Source organism: Hyla sarda, unplaced genomic scaffold, assembly GCF_029499605.1.
Source record: "Hyla sarda isolate aHylSar1 unplaced genomic scaffold, aHylSar1.hap1 scaffold_2306, whole genome shotgun sequence".
In the NCBI taxonomy this organism is placed as follows: domain Eukaryota; kingdom Metazoa; phylum Chordata; class Amphibia; order Anura; family Hylidae; genus Hyla; species Hyla sarda.
Genome location: NW_026608987.1, coordinates 1 through 16,511, shown reverse-complemented (window position 1 = coordinate 16,511; position 16,511 = coordinate 1). Strand labels below are relative to the sequence as shown.

At 46.3% G+C, this 16,511-nt stretch overlaps 6 non-coding genes and 1 pseudogene across 6 annotated transcripts; all 7 read right to left on the bottom strand.

Annotated features, from left to right (window-relative positions):
* Positions 1 to 882: 882 nt before the first annotated feature.
* Positions 883 to 1,042, bottom strand: LOC130322077 (U2 spliceosomal RNA; annotated as a pseudogene).
* Positions 1,043 to 3,130: 2,088 nt separating this feature from the next.
* Positions 3,131 to 3,321, bottom strand: LOC130322061 (U2 spliceosomal RNA). The gene has a single exon (XR_008867655.1). It is a non-coding gene; the product is annotated as a U2 spliceosomal RNA (small nuclear RNA).
* Positions 3,322 to 5,412: 2,091 nt separating this feature from the next.
* On the bottom strand, positions 5,413 to 5,603 carry LOC130322081 (U2 spliceosomal RNA). The gene has a single exon (XR_008867671.1). It is a non-coding gene; the product is annotated as a U2 spliceosomal RNA (small nuclear RNA).
* Positions 5,604 to 7,691: 2,088 nt separating this feature from the next.
* Positions 7,692 to 7,882, bottom strand: LOC130322080 (U2 spliceosomal RNA). Its single transcript, XR_008867670.1, has one exon. It is a non-coding gene; the product is annotated as a U2 spliceosomal RNA (small nuclear RNA).
* Positions 7,883 to 9,969: 2,087 nt separating this feature from the next.
* On the bottom strand, positions 9,970 to 10,160 carry LOC130322079 (U2 spliceosomal RNA). The gene has a single exon (XR_008867669.1). It is a non-coding gene; the product is annotated as a U2 spliceosomal RNA (small nuclear RNA).
* A 2,087-nt stretch (positions 10,161 to 12,247) lies between these two features.
* LOC130322072 (U2 spliceosomal RNA) lies at positions 12,248 to 12,438 on the bottom strand. Its single transcript, XR_008867665.1, has one exon. It is a non-coding gene; the product is annotated as a U2 spliceosomal RNA (small nuclear RNA).
* Positions 12,439 to 14,526: 2,088 nt separating this feature from the next.
* Positions 14,527 to 14,717, bottom strand: LOC130322060 (U2 spliceosomal RNA). Its single transcript, XR_008867654.1, has one exon. It is a non-coding gene; the product is annotated as a U2 spliceosomal RNA (small nuclear RNA).
* Positions 14,718 to 16,511: the final 1,794 nt, after the last annotated feature.

Genomic DNA, 16,511 nt, shown 5'->3' with positions numbered 1-16,511 from the left:
CTCTAGACCCTCTCAGCCTCATGGCGAGACCCGGAGGGAACAGGTCACATCGGGGCAGCCGTCGAGCTGATTCCTCAGAACCAGCCCCGGAAAGCCCTGGTACACCTGCATCCTCCATGCAGCACCCATCCCCACCAGCATGAAAACTGATAAGAACAGATTTTTTTTTTTTTTTATCTAAAGCCGAGGAACGTGCTTTCGATTCACCCAAAGTGCAAGAAAAAGTGCAAACGTGTTACACTAAAAAAAACGTGCACAAAGGATGCGGTCTATCGCAAGCCCTTCTCCGATAGGAGAGAGGCCCCCCAACAAACCTTACCCTTCGCCTCCGGACCAAAAGGTACCTGCGAGGTTCCAGGTTCGATGTCCCTTTTCGCCGAAGCTACTAGGGGACCACAAATGCTCCCGGCATCCCCCTTGGCGTTGGCCAAGGTATCTGCCCGCAGAGCCGATTACGGTAGGTACCCTGCCAAAGCAGGAGTACCCGGGGTGTTTGCAGGGAGGTGCGGAACCTAATGGCCACACACACCTCCCCTAGACCGCCAGGAGGGACACCCAGAAGGGCTACCGCATCCTGACAAATCCTGTGAACACACAACACGCAAAAAGTGACACAGTGAGACAAAAAAGAAATAAATAAGTGAATGTGTGCAGATATACTGCCCGGACATCCGGCCGGATCTATAAAAATTTCTCTGATCCTGGCCAGAAGGCCGGGAATCAAGAGGTGAGTGCCACAAGGTGAAGAGATTATGGTGCCCGTGCTTCAACTCAGTGAGTCTATTCTCCCAGTGAGTTTCGGCACCTCGGGGTCACCAATCCCCGAGGCACAAAAGTACCTCGGCTCTAGACCCTCTCAGCCTCATGGCGAGACCCGGAGGGAACAGGTCACATCGGGGCAGCCGTCGAGCTGATTCCTCAGAACCAGCCCCGGAAAGCCCTGGTACACCTGCATCCTCCATGCAGCACCCATCCCCACCAGCATGAAAACTGATAAGAACAGATACTACACTTGATCTTAGCCAAAAGGCCGAGAAGCGATAACCGTGAAAGGGGCGGGCCCAACAAGGTCCCCTTCATGGGCACTATCACTGCTTGCTGTCAGGGAGGCTGCCAGACAATTTTCCATGCACACTCTGGGCTGGGGGGCAGTCAACCACCAGTACACACAGCAGAACCTAAACCCATACCATTATTGCTAAGCAGCAAGACAGGGGCCCATTGCACTCCCACGGGGCCTTTTTAAATGCAATCCATAACCCGGATTTGCCAGGAACCCTTCTTACTCCTCCTACTTGCATGTGACACTGGGCTTAGGATCTGCATAGGAAACACACACACAAGCACACACCTACCTTTGTTGCCTGCAGATGCCTCCTTGGCTGTCCCCAAACGGTATCAAACCAACACCCACGGGAAGCTGTAAGCATAGAGGACATGCCTGCACCCCATTGGACTTACCTGTGTGGGTTAAATCCGGGTTATTTGACAACCTATGGCGGTGATGGTTCTGCTCAGGCAGAGCAGTGCTGATGCTCCTCATAAAGCTGTCGCTGCTGTGAAGGTTCTAGGTGACATCACAAATCCCTATGGTTACATACACAACAAAGCTGGGTTGTTGTTGTTTACACTCTGCAAGGCCTGTGGAAGTGAGTGACATCATAGCACTGTAGTTCTGAGGGTTCTAGATGGATGCAACAATCTCCTGTTGCTTCTATGAAGGCCATAATAGACGACATCACCAAACAGCTCCATAGTCACATACACAGCAAAGGAGAGATGTTGTTTACACCTAGTGATGTCAGTGGTATTGAGTGACATCACAGCACAGTGCTAAGGCTCCTGGGCCTGGACACAGCAGCGGCTGCAATATCTCAACGGAGAATACGTTTATATATATGTGTGTGTGTGCGCGTATATATATATATATATATATATATATATATATATATATATATATTTCTCCGCCGAAATCACTTTTAAACCCATTTCCACCTTTTTTTCCCTTCTCTTCCTCTTACTTTTTTTTCACGTTTTTTTACGTTTTTCTCCTTTTCGCCTCTTTTCTGGGCGTATTATTCTTCTTTTTCTTCTTTTTTTTCGTCTAATGCATACCCCATCAGTGCAGCAATGCTTATTCAATACCGCCAGCAGATGGAGACACTGGGGGATAATTTTCTAAGGATTTATACTGATTTTTCCTGTCTGAATTTGTCGCACAGAAAGTTGCAGGCCAAATATGTGTGACATTTCTGCGACTTTAGCTTCTAGAGCATTTTTACAACATTATACATAGGTGCTGAATACATAAAAAGCGACTGTTCAGCGACAGACAAGTCGCATCGGCTGAAAGTAGGCCAGAATGTCAGTCCATGTTGGAGCAGGTTTAGATACAGTCTAAAGTATAGATCTCAAAGTCTGTGCACAGAATTTAGCAAGGGCCTCGCACCTTCTGATGCATCAGGTAGGTGCACAATAGCATAGCCTAACCCTCTGTACTTTGGTCTATATTGATGCGGGACATAGACAGCCAGCTGATGACCAATCCATTAGTGCAATGGATGGCTGGAAGCATTTGTCTTTGCCTTTGCAATACCACAGAAGCAATGCATGGTCAATGTACAGCAATGACACACCTGTGTGAACAGCCAGGAGACCCCCCCCATGTTATGTTACATAGTTACATAGTTAGTACGGTCGAAAAAAGACATATGTCCATCAAGTTCAACCAGGGAATTAAGGGGTAGGGGTGTGGCGCGATATTGGGGAAGGGATGAGATTTTATATTTCTTCATAAGCATTAATCTTATTTTGTCAATTAGGAACATTCAGCACCCACCCGCTATCAAGGCAGCTGCCTATCATGTCATGCCCTACCTGCACAGGTGTGCTGGCTACTCAAATGATCCAATTAAGGAGGCCATTTAGTCAGCAGCAGCAGAAGTCCTGTGCCTGGACGCTCCAACAGCGGCCAGACACAAGCAGAAGCAGAAGCAGCAGAAGCAGCAGCAGCACCACCTTTTGTTTTTTGGCTGCAGCAGCAGCAGCAAGGCCCACAGGGCTGGCTAGCTGGCTAGCCAGCAAGCAGGTAGCAATGAAAGTAGGAATCTTTCTTTTTAACCCTGTAAGGGGGTGGTGCACTGTACCCGAAGATACTGCCATATCGGGTCAATGCATAGGGCGACGGAAGCAAGCTTCGAAATCGGCCCCCGTTCTCAAAAATCCATTTAATATATGGTCCCCAGATAGGGGACGTATCAGATATTAAACTGATAAGAACAGATACTACACTTGATCTTAGCCAAAAGGCCGAGAAGCGATAACCGTGAAAGGGGCGGGCCCAACAAGGTCCCCTTCATGGGCACTATCACTGCTTGCTGTCAGGGAGGCTGCCAGACAATTTTCCATGCACACTCTGGGCTGGGGGGCAGTCAACCACCAGTACACACAGCAGAACCTAAACCCATACCATTATTGCTAAGCAGCAAGACAGGGGCCCATTGCACTCCCACGGGGCCTTTTTAAATGCAATCCATAACCCGGATTTGCCAGGAACCCTTCTTACTCCTCCTACTTGCATGTGACACTGGGCTTAGGATCTGCATAGGAAACACACACACAAGCACACACCTACCTTTGTTGCCTGCAGATGCCTCCTTGGCTGTCCCCAAACGGTATCAAACCAACACCCACGGGAAGCTGTAAGCATAGAGGACATGCCTGCACCCCATTGGACTTACCTGTGTGGGTTAAATCCGGGTTATTTGACAACCTATGGCGGTGATGGTTCTGCTCAGGCAGAGCAGTGCTGATGCTCCTCATAAAGCTGTCGCTGCTGTGAAGGTTCTAGGTGACATCACAAATCCCTATGGTTACATACACAACAAAGCTGGGTTGTTGTTGTTTACACTCTGCAAGGCCTGTGGAAGTGAGTGACATCATAGCACTGTAGTTCTGAGGGTTCTAGATGGATGCAACAATCTCCTGTTGCTTCTATGAAGGCCATAATAGACGACATCACCAAACAGCTCCATAGTCACATACACAGCAAAGGAGAGATGTTGTTTACACCTAGTGATGTCAGTGGTATTGAGTGACATCACAGCACAGTGCTAAGGCTCCTGGGCCTGGACACAGCAGCGGCTGCAATATCTCAACGGAGAATACGTTTATATATATGTGTGTGTGTGCGCGTATATATATATATATATATATATATATATATATATATATATATATTTCTCCGCCGAAATCACTTTTAAACCCATTTCCACCTTTTTTTCCCTTCTCTTCCTCTTACTTTTTTTTCACGTTTTTTTACGTTTTTCTCCTTTTCGCCTCTTTTCTGGGCGTATTATTCTTCTTTTTCTTCTTTTTTTTCGTCTAATGCATACCCCATCAGTGCAGCAATGCTTATTCAATACCGCCAGCAGATGGAGACACTGGGGGATAATTTTCTAAGGATTTATACTGATTTTTCCTGTCTGAATTTGTCGCACAGAAAGTTGCAGGCCAAATATGTGTGACATTTCTGCGACTTTAGCTTCTAGAGCATTTTTACAACATTATACATAGGTGCTGAATACATAAAAAGCGACTGTTCAGCGACAGACAAGTCGCATCGGCTGAAAGTAGGCCAGAATGTCAGTCCATGTTGGAGCAGGTTTAGATACAGTCTAAAGTATAGATCTCAAAGTCTGTGCACAGAATTTAGCAAGGGCCTCGCACCTTCTGATGCATCAGGTAGGTGCACAATAGCATAGCCTAACCCTCTGTACTTTGGTCTATATTGATGCGGGACATAGACAGCCAGCTGATGACCAATCCATTAGTGCAATGGATGGCTGGAAGCATTTGTCTTTGCCTTTGCAATACCACAGAAGCAATGCATGGTCAATGTACAGCAATGACACACCTGTGTGAACAGCCAGGAGACCCCCCCCATGTTATGTTACATAGTTACATAGTTAGTACGGTCGAAAAAAGACATATGTCCATCAAGTTCAACCAGGGAATTAAGGGGTAGGGGTGTGGCGCGATATTGGGGAAGGGATGAGATTTTATATTTCTTCATAAGCATTAATCTTATTTTGTCAATTAGGAACATTCAGCACCCACCCGCTATCAAGGCAGCTGCCTATCATGTCATGCCCTACCTGCACAGGTGTGCTGGCTACTCAAATGATCCAATTAAGGAGGCCATTTAGTCAGCAGCAGCAGAAGTCCTGTGCCTGGACGCTCCAACAGCGGCCAGACACAAGCAGAAGCAGAAGCAGCAGAAGCAGCAGCAGCAGCACCACCTTTTGTTTTTTGGCTGCAGCAGCAGCAGCAAGGCCCACAGGGCTGGCTAGCTGGCTAGCCAGCAAGCAGGTAGCAATGAAAGTAGGAATCTTTCTTTTTAACCCTGTAAGGGGGTGGTGCACTGTACCCGAAGATACTGCCATATCGGGTCAATGCATAGGGCGACGGAAGCAAGCTTCGAAATCGGCCCCCGTTCTCAAAAATCCATTTAATATATGGTCCCCAGATAGGGGACGTATCAGATATTAAACTGATAAGAACAGATACTACACTTGATCTTAGCCAAAAGGCCGAGAAGCGATAACCGTGAAAGGGGCGGGCCCAACAAGGTCCCCTTCATGGGCACTATCACTGCTTGCTGTCAGGGAGGCTGCCAGACAATTTTCCATGCACACTCTGGGCTGGGGGGCAGTCAACCACCAGTACACACAGCAGAACCTAAACCCATACCATTATTGCTAAGCAGCAAGACAGGGGCCCATTGCACTCCCACGGGGCCTTTTTAAATGCAATCCATAACCCGGATTTGCCAGGAACCCTTCTTACTCCTCCTACTTGCATGTGACACTGGGCTTAGGATCTGCATAGGAAACACACACACAAGCACACACCTACCTTTGTTGCCTGCAGATGCCTCCTTGGCTGTCCCCAAACGGTATCAAACCAACACCCACGGGAAGCTGTAAGCATAGAGGACATGCCTGCACCCCATTGGACTTACCTGTGTGGGTTAAATCCGGGTTATTTGACAACCTATGGCGGTGATGGTTCTGCTCAGGCAGAGCAGTGCTGATGCTCCTCATAAAGCTGTCGCTGCTGTGAAGGTTCTAGGTGACATCACAAATCCCTATGGTTACATACACAACAAAGCTGGGTTGTTGTTGTTTACACTCTGCAAGGCCTGTGGAAGTGAGTGACATCATAGCACTGTAGTTCTGAGGGTTCTAGATGGATGCAACAATCTCCTGTTGCTTCTATGAAGGCCATAATAGACGACATCACCAAACAGCTCCATAGTCACATACACAGCAAAGGAGAGATGTTGTTTACACCTAGTGATGTCAGTGGTATTGAGTGACATCACAGCACAGTGCTAAGGCTCCTGGGCCTGGACACAGCAGCGGCTGCAATATCTCAACGGAGAATACGTTTATATATATGTGTGTGTGTGCGCGTATATATATATATATATATATATATATATATATATATATATATATTTCTCCGCCGAAATCACTTTTAAACCCATTTCCACCTTTTTTTCCCTTCTCTTCCTCTTACTTTTTTTTCACGTTTTTTTACGTTTTTCTCCTTTTCGCCTCTTTTCTGGGCGTATTATTCTTCTTTTTCTTCTTTTTTTTCGTCTAATGCATACCCCATCAGTGCAGCAATGCTTATTCAATACCGCCAGCAGATGGAGACACTGGGGGATAATTTTCTAAGGATTTATACTGATTTTTCCTGTCTGAATTTGTCGCACAGAAAGTTGCAGGCCAAATATGTGTGACATTTCTGCGACTTTAGCTTCTAGAGCATTTTTACAACATTATACATAGGTGCTGAATACATAAAAAGCGACTGTTCAGCGACAGACAAGTCGCATCGGCTGAAAGTAGGCCAGAATGTCAGTCCATGTTGGAGCAGGTTTAGATACAGTCTAAAGTATAGATCTCAAAGTCTGTGCACAGAATTTAGCAAGGGCCTCGCACCTTCTGATGCATCAGGTAGGTGCACAATAGCATAGCCTAACCCTCTGTACTTTGGTCTATATTGATGCGGGACATAGACAGCCAGCTGATGACCAATCCATTAGTGCAATGGATGGCTGGAAGCATTTGTCTTTGCCTTTGCAATACCACAGAAGCAATGCATGGTCAATGTACAGCAATGACACACCTGTGTGAACAGCCAGGAGACCCCCCCCATGTTATGTTACATAGTTACATAGTTAGTACGGTCGAAAAAAGACATATGTCCATCAAGTTCAACCAGGGAATTAAGGGGTAGGGGTGTGGCGCGATATTGGGGAAGGGATGAGATTTTATATTTCTTCATAAGCATTAATCTTATTTTGTCAATTAGGAACATTCAGCACCCACCCGCTATCAAGGCAGCTGCCTATCATGTCATGCCCTACCTGCACAGGTGTGCTGGCTACTCAAATGATCCAATTAAGGAGGCCATTTAGTCAGCAGCAGCAGAAGTCCTGTGCCTGGACGCTCCAACAGCGGCCAGACACAAGCAGAAGCAGAAGCAGCAGAAGCAGCAGCAGCACCACCTTTTGTTTTTTGGCTGCAGCAGCAGCAGCAAGGCCCACAGGGCTGGCTAGCTGGCTAGCCAGCAAGCAGGTAGCAATGAAAGTAGGAATCTTTCTTTTTAACCCTGTAAGGGGGTGGTGCACTGTACCCGAAGATACTGCCATATCGGGTCAATGCATAGGGCGACGGAAGCAAGCTTCGAAATCGGCCCCCGTTCTCAAAAATCCATTTAATATATGGTCCCCAGATAGGGGACGTATCAGATATTAAACTGATAAGAACAGATACTACACTTGATCTTAGCCAAAAGGCCGAGAAGCGATAACCGTGAAAGGGGCGGGCCCAACAAGGTCCCCTTCATGGGCACTATCACTGCTTGCTGTCAGGGAGGCTGCCAGACAATTTTCCATGCACACTCTGGGCTGGGGGGCAGTCAACCACCAGTACACACAGCAGAACCTAAACCCATACCATTATTGCTAAGCAGCAAGACAGGGGCCCATTGCACTCCCACGGGGCCTTTTTAAATGCAATCCATAACCCGGATTTGCCAGGAACCCTTCTTACTCCTCCTACTTGCATGTGACACTGGGCTTAGGATCTGCATAGGAAACACACACACAAGCACACACCTACCTTTGTTGCCTGCAGATGCCTCCTTGGCTGTCCCCAAACGGTATCAAACCAACACCCACGGGAAGCTGTAAGCATAGAGGACATGCCTGCACCCCATTGGACTTACCTGTGTGGGTTAAATCCGGGTTATTTGACAACCTATGGCGGTGATGGTTCTGCTCAGGCAGAGCAGTGCTGATGCTCCTCATAAAGCTGTCGCTGCTGTGAAGGTTCTAGGTGACATCACAAATCCCTATGGTTACATACACAACAAAGCTGGGTTGTTGTTGTTTACACTCTGCAAGGCCTGTGGAAGTGAGTGACATCATAGCACTGTAGTTCTGAGGGTTCTAGATGGATGCAACAATCTCCTGTTGCTTCTATGAAGGCCATAATAGACGACATCACCAAACAGCTCCATAGTCACATACACAGCAAAGGAGAGATGTTGTTTACACCTAGTGATGTCAGTGGTATTGAGTGACATCACAGCACAGTGCTAAGGCTCCTGGGCCTGGACACAGCAGCGGCTGCAATATCTCAACGGAGAATACGTTTATATATATGTGTGTGTGTGCGCGTATATATATATATATATATATATATATATATATATATATATATATTCTCCGCCGAAATCACTTTTAAACCCATTTCCACCTTTTTTTCCCTTCTCTTCCTCTTACTTTTTTTTCACGTTTTTTTACGTTTTTCTCCTTTTCGCCTCTTTTCTGGGCGTATTATTCTTCTTTTTCTTCTTTTTTTTCGTCTAATGCATACCCCATCAGTGCAGCAATGCTTATTCAATACCGCCAGCAGATGGAGACACTGGGGGATAATTTTCTAAGGATTTATACTGATTTTTCCTGTCTGAATTTGTCGCACAGAAAGTTGCAGGCCAAATATGTGTGACATTTCTGCGACTTTAGCTTCTAGAGCATTTTTACAACATTATACATAGGTGCTGAATACATAAAAAGCGACTGTTCAGCGACAGACAAGTCGCATCGGCTGAAAGTAGGCCAGAATGTCAGTCCATGTTGGAGCAGGTTTAGATACAGTCTAAAGTATAGATCTCAAAGTCTGTGCACAGAATTTAGCAAGGGCCTCGCACCTTCTGATGCATCAGGTAGGTGCACAATAGCATAGCCTAACCCTCTGTACTTTGGTCTATATTGATGCGGGACATAGACAGCCAGCTGATGACCAATCCATTAGTGCAATGGATGGCTGGAAGCATTTGTCTTTGCCTTTGCAATACCACAGAAGCAATGCATGGTCAATGTACAGCAATGACACACCTGTGTGAACAGCCAGGAGACCCCCCCCATGTTATGTTACATAGTTACATAGTTAGTACGGTCGAAAAAAGACATATGTCCATCAAGTTCAACCAGGGAATTAAGGGGTAGGGGTGTGGCGCGATATTGGGGAAGGGATGAGATTTTATATTTCTTCATAAGCATTAATCTTATTTTGTCAATTAGGAACATTCAGCACCCACCCGCTATCAAGGCAGCTGCCTATCATGTCATGCCCTACCTGCACAGGTGTGCTGGCTACTCAAATGATCCAATTAAGGAGGCCATTTAGTCAGCAGCAGCAGAAGTCCTGTGCCTGGACGCTCCAACAGCGGCCAGACACAAGCAGAAGCAGAAGCAGCAGAAGCAGCAGCAGCACCACCTTTTGTTTTTTGGCTGCAGCAGCAGCAGCAAGGCCCACAGGGCTGGCTAGCTGGCTAGCCAGCAAGCAGGTAGCAATGAAAGTAGGAATCTTTCTTTTTAACCCTGTAAGGGGGTGGTGCACTGTACCCGAAGATACTGCCATATCGGGTCAATGCATAGGGCGACGGAAGCAAGCTTCGAAATCGGCCCCCGTTCTCAAAAATCCATTTAATATATGGTCCCCAGATAGGGGACGTATCAGATATTAAACTGATAAGAACAGATACTACACTTGATCTTAGCCAAAAGGCCGAGAAGCGATAACCGTGAAAGGGGCGGGCCCAACAAGGTCCCCTTCATGGGCACTATCACTGCTTGCTGTCAGGGAGGCTGCCAGACAATTTTCCATGCACACTCTGGGCTGGGGGGCAGTCAACCACCAGTACACACAGCAGAACCTAAACCCATACCATTATTGCTAAGCAGCAAGACAGGGGCCCATTGCACTCCCACGGGGCCTTTTTAAATGCAATCCATAACCCGGATTTGCCAGGAACCCTTCTTACTCCTCCTACTTGCATGTGACACTGGGCTTAGGATCTGCATAGGAAACACACACACAAGCACACACCTACCTTTGTTGCCTGCAGATGCCTCCTTGGCTGTCCCCAAACGGTATCAAACCAACACCCACGGGAAGCTGTAAGCATAGAGGACATGCCTGCACCCCATTGGACTTACCTGTGTGGGTTAAATCCGGGTTATTTGACAACCTATGGCGGTGATGGTTCTGCTCAGGCAGAGCAGTGCTGATGCTCCTCATAAAGCTGTCGCTGCTGTGAAGGTTCTAGGTGACATCACAAATCCCTATGGTTACATACACAACAAAGCTGGGTTGTTGTTGTTTACACTCTGCAAGGCCTGTGGAAGTGAGTGACATCATAGCACTGTAGTTCTGAGGGTTCTAGATGGATGCAACAATCTCCTGTTGCTTCTATGAAGGCCATAATAGACGACATCACCAAACAGCTCCATAGTCACATACACAGCAAAGGAGAGATGTTGTTTACACCTAGTGATGTCAGTGGTATTGAGTGACATCACAGCACAGTGCTAAGGCTCCTGGGCCTGGACACAGCAGCGGCTGCAATATCTCAACGGAGAATACGTTTATATATATGTGTGTGTGTGCGCGTATATATATATATATATATATATATATATATATATATATATATATTCTCCGCCGAAATCACTTTTAAACCCATTTCCACCTTTTTTTCCCTTCTCTTCCTCTTACTTTTTTTTCACGTTTTTTTACGTTTTTCTCCTTTTCGCCTCTTTTCTGGGCGTATTATTCTTCTTTTTCTTCTTTTTTTTCGTCTAATGCATACCCCATCAGTGCAGCAATGCTTATTCAATACCGCCAGCAGATGGAGACACTGGGGGATAATTTTCTAAGGATTTATACTGATTTTTCCTGTCTGAATTTGTCGCACAGAAAGTTGCAGGCCAAATATGTGTGACATTTCTGCGACTTTAGCTTCTAGAGCATTTTTACAACATTATACATAGGTGCTGAATACATAAAAAGCGACTGTTCAGCGACAGACAAGTCGCATCGGCTGAAAGTAGGCCAGAATGTCAGTCCATGTTGGAGCAGGTTTAGATACAGTCTAAAGTATAGATCTCAAAGTCTGTGCACAGAATTTAGCAAGGGCCTCGCACCTTCTGATGCATCAGGTAGGTGCACAATAGCATAGCCTAACCCTCTGTACTTTGGTCTATATTGATGCGGGACATAGACAGCCAGCTGATGACCAATCCATTAGTGCAATGGATGGCTGGAAGCATTTGTCTTTGCCTTTGCAATACCACAGAAGCAATGCATGGTCAATGTACAGCAATGACACACCTGTGTGAACAGCCAGGAGACCCCCCCCATGTTATGTTACATAGTTACATAGTTAGTACGGTCGAAAAAAGACATATGTCCATCAAGTTCAACCAGGGAATTAAGGGGTAGGGGTGTGGCGCGATATTGGGGAAGGGATGAGATTTTATATTTCTTCATAAGCATTAATCTTATTTTGTCAATTAGGAACATTCAGCACCCACCCGCTATCAAGGCAGCTGCCTATCATGTCATGCCCTACCTGCACAGGTGTGCTGGCTACTCAAATGATCCAATTAAGGAGGCCATTTAGTCAGCAGCAGCAGAAGTCCTGTGCCTGGACGCTCCAACAGCGGCCAGACACAAGCAGAAGCAGAAGCAGCAGAAGCAGCAGCAGCACCACCTTTTGTTTTTTGGCTGCAGCAGCAGCAGCAAGGCCCACAGGGCTGGCTAGCTGGCTAGCCAGCAAGCAGGTAGCAATGAAAGTAGGAATCTTTCTTTTTAACCCTGTAAGGGGGTGGTGCACTGTACCCGAAGATACTGCCATATCGGGTCAATGCATAGGGCGACGGAAGCAAGCTTCGAAATCGGCCCCCGTTCTCAAAAATCCATTTAATATATGGTCCCCAGATAGGGGACGTATCAGATATTAAACTGATAAGAACAGATACTACACTTGATCTTAGCCAAAAGGCCGAGAAGCGATAACCGTGAAAGGGGCGGGCCCAACAAGGTCCCCTTCATGGGCACTATCACTGCTTGCTGTCAGGGAGGCTGCCAGACAATTTTCCATGCACACTCTGGGCTGGGGGGCAGTCAACCACCAGTACACACAGCAGAACCTAAACCCATACCATTATTGCTAAGCAGCAAGACAGGGGCCCATTGCACTCCCACGGGGCCTTTTTAAATGCAATCCATAACCCGGATTTGCCAGGAACCCTTCTTACTCCTCCTACTTGCATGTGACACTGGGCTTAGGATCTGCATAGGAAACACACACACAAGCACACACCTACCTTTGTTGCCTGCAGATGCCTCCTTGGCTGTCCCCAAACGGTATCAAACCAACACCCACGGGAAGCTGTAAGCATAGAGGACATGCCTGCACCCCATTGGACTTACCTGTGTGGGTTAAATCCGGGTTATTTGACAACCTATGGCGGTGATGGTTCTGCTCAGGCAGAGCAGTGCTGATGCTCCTCATAAAGCTGTCGCTGCTGTGAAGGTTCTAGGTGACATCACAAATCCCTATGGTTACATACACAACAAAGCTGGGTTGTTGTTGTTTACACTCTGCAAGGCCTGTGGAAGTGAGTGACATCATAGCACTGTAGTTCTGAGGGTTCTAGATGGATGCAACAATCTCCTGTTGCTTCTATGAAGGCCATAATAGACGACATCACCAAACAGCTCCATAGTCACATACACAGCAAAGGAGAGATGTTGTTTACACCTAGTGATGTCAGTGGTATTGAGTGACATCACAGCACAGTGCTAAGGCTCCTGGGCCTGGACACAGCAGCGGCTGCAATATCTCAACGGAGAATACGTTTATATATATGTGTGTGTGTGCGCGTATATATATATATATATATATATATATATATATATATATATATATTTCTCCGCCGAAATCACTTTTAAACCCATTTCCACCTTTTTTTCCCTTCTCTTCCTCTTACTTTTTTTTCACGTTTTTTTACGTTTTTCTCCTTTTCGCCTCTTTTCTGGGCGTATTATTCTTCTTTTTCTTCTTTTTTTTCGTCTAATGCATACCCCATCAGTGCAGCAATGCTTATTCAATACCGCCAGCAGATGGAGACACTGGGGGATAATTTTCTAAGGATTTATACTGATTTTTCCTGTCTGAATTTGTCGCACAGAAAGTTGCAGGCCAAATATGTGTGACATTTCTGCGACTTTAGCTTCTAGAGCATTTTTACAACATTATACATAGGTGCTGAATACATAAAAAGCGACTGTTCAGCGACAGACAAGTCGCATCGGCTGAAAGTAGGCCAGAATGTCAGTCCATGTTGGAGCAGGTTTAGATACAGTCTAAAGTATAGATCTCAAAGTCTGTGCACAGAATTTAGCAAGGGCCTCGCACCTTCTGATGCATCAGGTAGGTGCACAATAGCATAGCCTAACCCTCTGTACTTTGGTCTATATTGATGCGGGACATAGACAGCCAGCTGATGACCAATCCATTAGTGCAATGGATGGCTGGAAGCATTTGTCTTTGCCTTTGCAATACCACAGAAGCAATGCATGGTCAATGTACAGCAATGACACACCTGTGTGAACAGCCAGGAGACCCCCCCCATGTTATGTTACATAGTTACATAGTTAGTACGGTCGAAAAAAGACATATGTCCATCAAGTTCAACCAGGGAATTAAGGGGTAGGGGTGTGGCGCGATATTGGGGAAGGGATGAGATTTTATATTTCTTCATAAGCATTAATCTTATTTTGTCAATTAGGAACATTCAGCACCCACCCGCTATCAAGGCAGCTGCCTATCATGTCATGCCCTACCTGCACAGGTGTGCTGGCTACTCAAATGATCCAATTAAGGAGGCCATTTAGTCAGCAGCAGCAGAAGTCCTGTGCCTGGACGCTCCAACAGCGGCCAGACACAAGCAGAAGCAGAAGCAGCAGAAGCAGCAGCAGCACCACCTTTTGTTTTTTGGCTGCAGCAGCAGCAGCAAGGCCCACAGGGCTGGCTAGCTGGCTAGCCAGCAAGCAGGTAGCAATGAAAGTAGGAATCTTTCTTTTTAACCCTGTAAGGGGGTGGTGCACTGTACCCGAAGATACTGCCATATCGGGTCAATGCATAGGGCGACGGAAGCAAGCTTCGAAATCGGCCCCCGTTCTCAAAAATCCATTTAATATATGGTCCCCAGATAGGGGACGTATCAGATATTAAACTGATAAGAACAGATACTACACTTGATCTTAGCCAAAAGGCCGAGAAGCGATAACCGTGAAAGGGGCGGGCCCAACAAGGTCCCCTTCATGGGCACTATCACTGCTTGCTGTCAGGGAGGCTGCCAGACAATTTTCCATGCACACTCTGGGCTGGGGGGCAGTCAACCACCAGTACACACAGCAGAACCTAAACCCATACCATTATTGCTAAGCAGCAAGACAGGGGCCCATTGCACTCCCACGGGGCCTTTTTAAATGCAATCCATAACCCGGATTTGCCAGGAACCCTTCTTACTCCTCCTACTTGCATGTGACACTGGGCTTAGGATCTGCATAGGAAACACACACACAAGCACACACCTACCTTTGTTGCCTGCAGATGCCTCCTTGGCTGTCCCCAAACGGTATCAAACCAACACCCACGGGAAGCTGTAAGCATAGAGGACATGCCTGCACCCCATTGGACTTACCTGTGTGGGTTAAATCCGGGTTATTTGACAACCTATGGCGGTGATGGTTCTGCTCAGGCAGAGCAGTGCTGATGCTCCTCATAAAGCTGTCGCTGCTGTGAAGGTTCTAGGTGACATCACAAATCCCTATGGTTACATACACAACAAAGCTGGGTTGTTGTTGTTTACACTCTGCAAGGCCTGTGGAAGTGAGTGACATCATAGCACTGTAGTTCTGAGGGTTCTAGATGGATGCAACAATCTCCTGTTGCTTCTATGAAGGCCATAATAGACGACATCACCAAACAGCTCCATAGTCACATACACAGCAAAGGAGAGATGTTGTTTACACCTAGTGATGTCAGTGGTATTGAGTGACATCACAGCACAGTGCTAAGGCTCCTGGGCCTGGACACAGCAGCGGCTGCAATATCTCAACGGAGAATACGTTTATATATATGTGTGTGTGTGCGCGTATATATATATATATATATATATATATATATATATATATATATTTCTCCGCCGAAATCACTTTTAAACCCATTTCCACCTTTTTTTCCCTTCTCTTCCTCTTACTTTTTTTTCACGTTTTTTTACGTTTTTCTCCTTTTCGCCTCTTTTCTGGGCGTATTATTCTTCTTTTTCTTCTTTTTTTTCGTCTAATGCATACCCCATCAGTGCAGCAATGCTTATTCAATACCGCCAGCAGATGGAGACACTGGGGGATAATTTTCTAAGGATTTATACTGATTTTTCCTGTCTGAATTTGTCGCACAGAAAGTTGCAGGCCAAATATGTGTGACATTTCTGCGACTTTAGCTTCTAGAGCATTTTTACAACATTATACATAGGTGCTGAATACATAAAAAGCGACTGTTCAGCGACAGACAAGTCGCATCGGCTGAAAGTAGGCCAGAATGTCAGTCCATGTTGGAGCAGGTTTAGATACAGTCTAAAGTATAGATCTCAAAGTCTGTGCACAGAATTTAGCAAGGGCCTCGCACCTTCTGATGCATCAGGTAGGTGCACAATAGCATAGCCTAACCCTCTGTACTTTGGTCTATATTGATGCGGGACATAGACAGCCAGCTGATGACCAATCCATTAGTGCAATGGATGGCTGGAAGCATTTGTCTTTGCCTTTGCAATACCACAGAAGCAATGCATGGTCAATGTACAGCAATGACACACCTGTGTGAACAGCCAGGAGACCCCCCCCATGTTATGTTACATAGTTACATAGTTAGTACGGTCGAAAAAAGACATATGTCCATCAAGTTCAACCAGGGAATTAAGGGGTAGGGGTGTGGCGCGATATTGGGGAAGGGATGAGATTTTATATTTCTTCATAAGCATTAATCTTATTTTGTCAATTAGGAACATTCAGCACCCA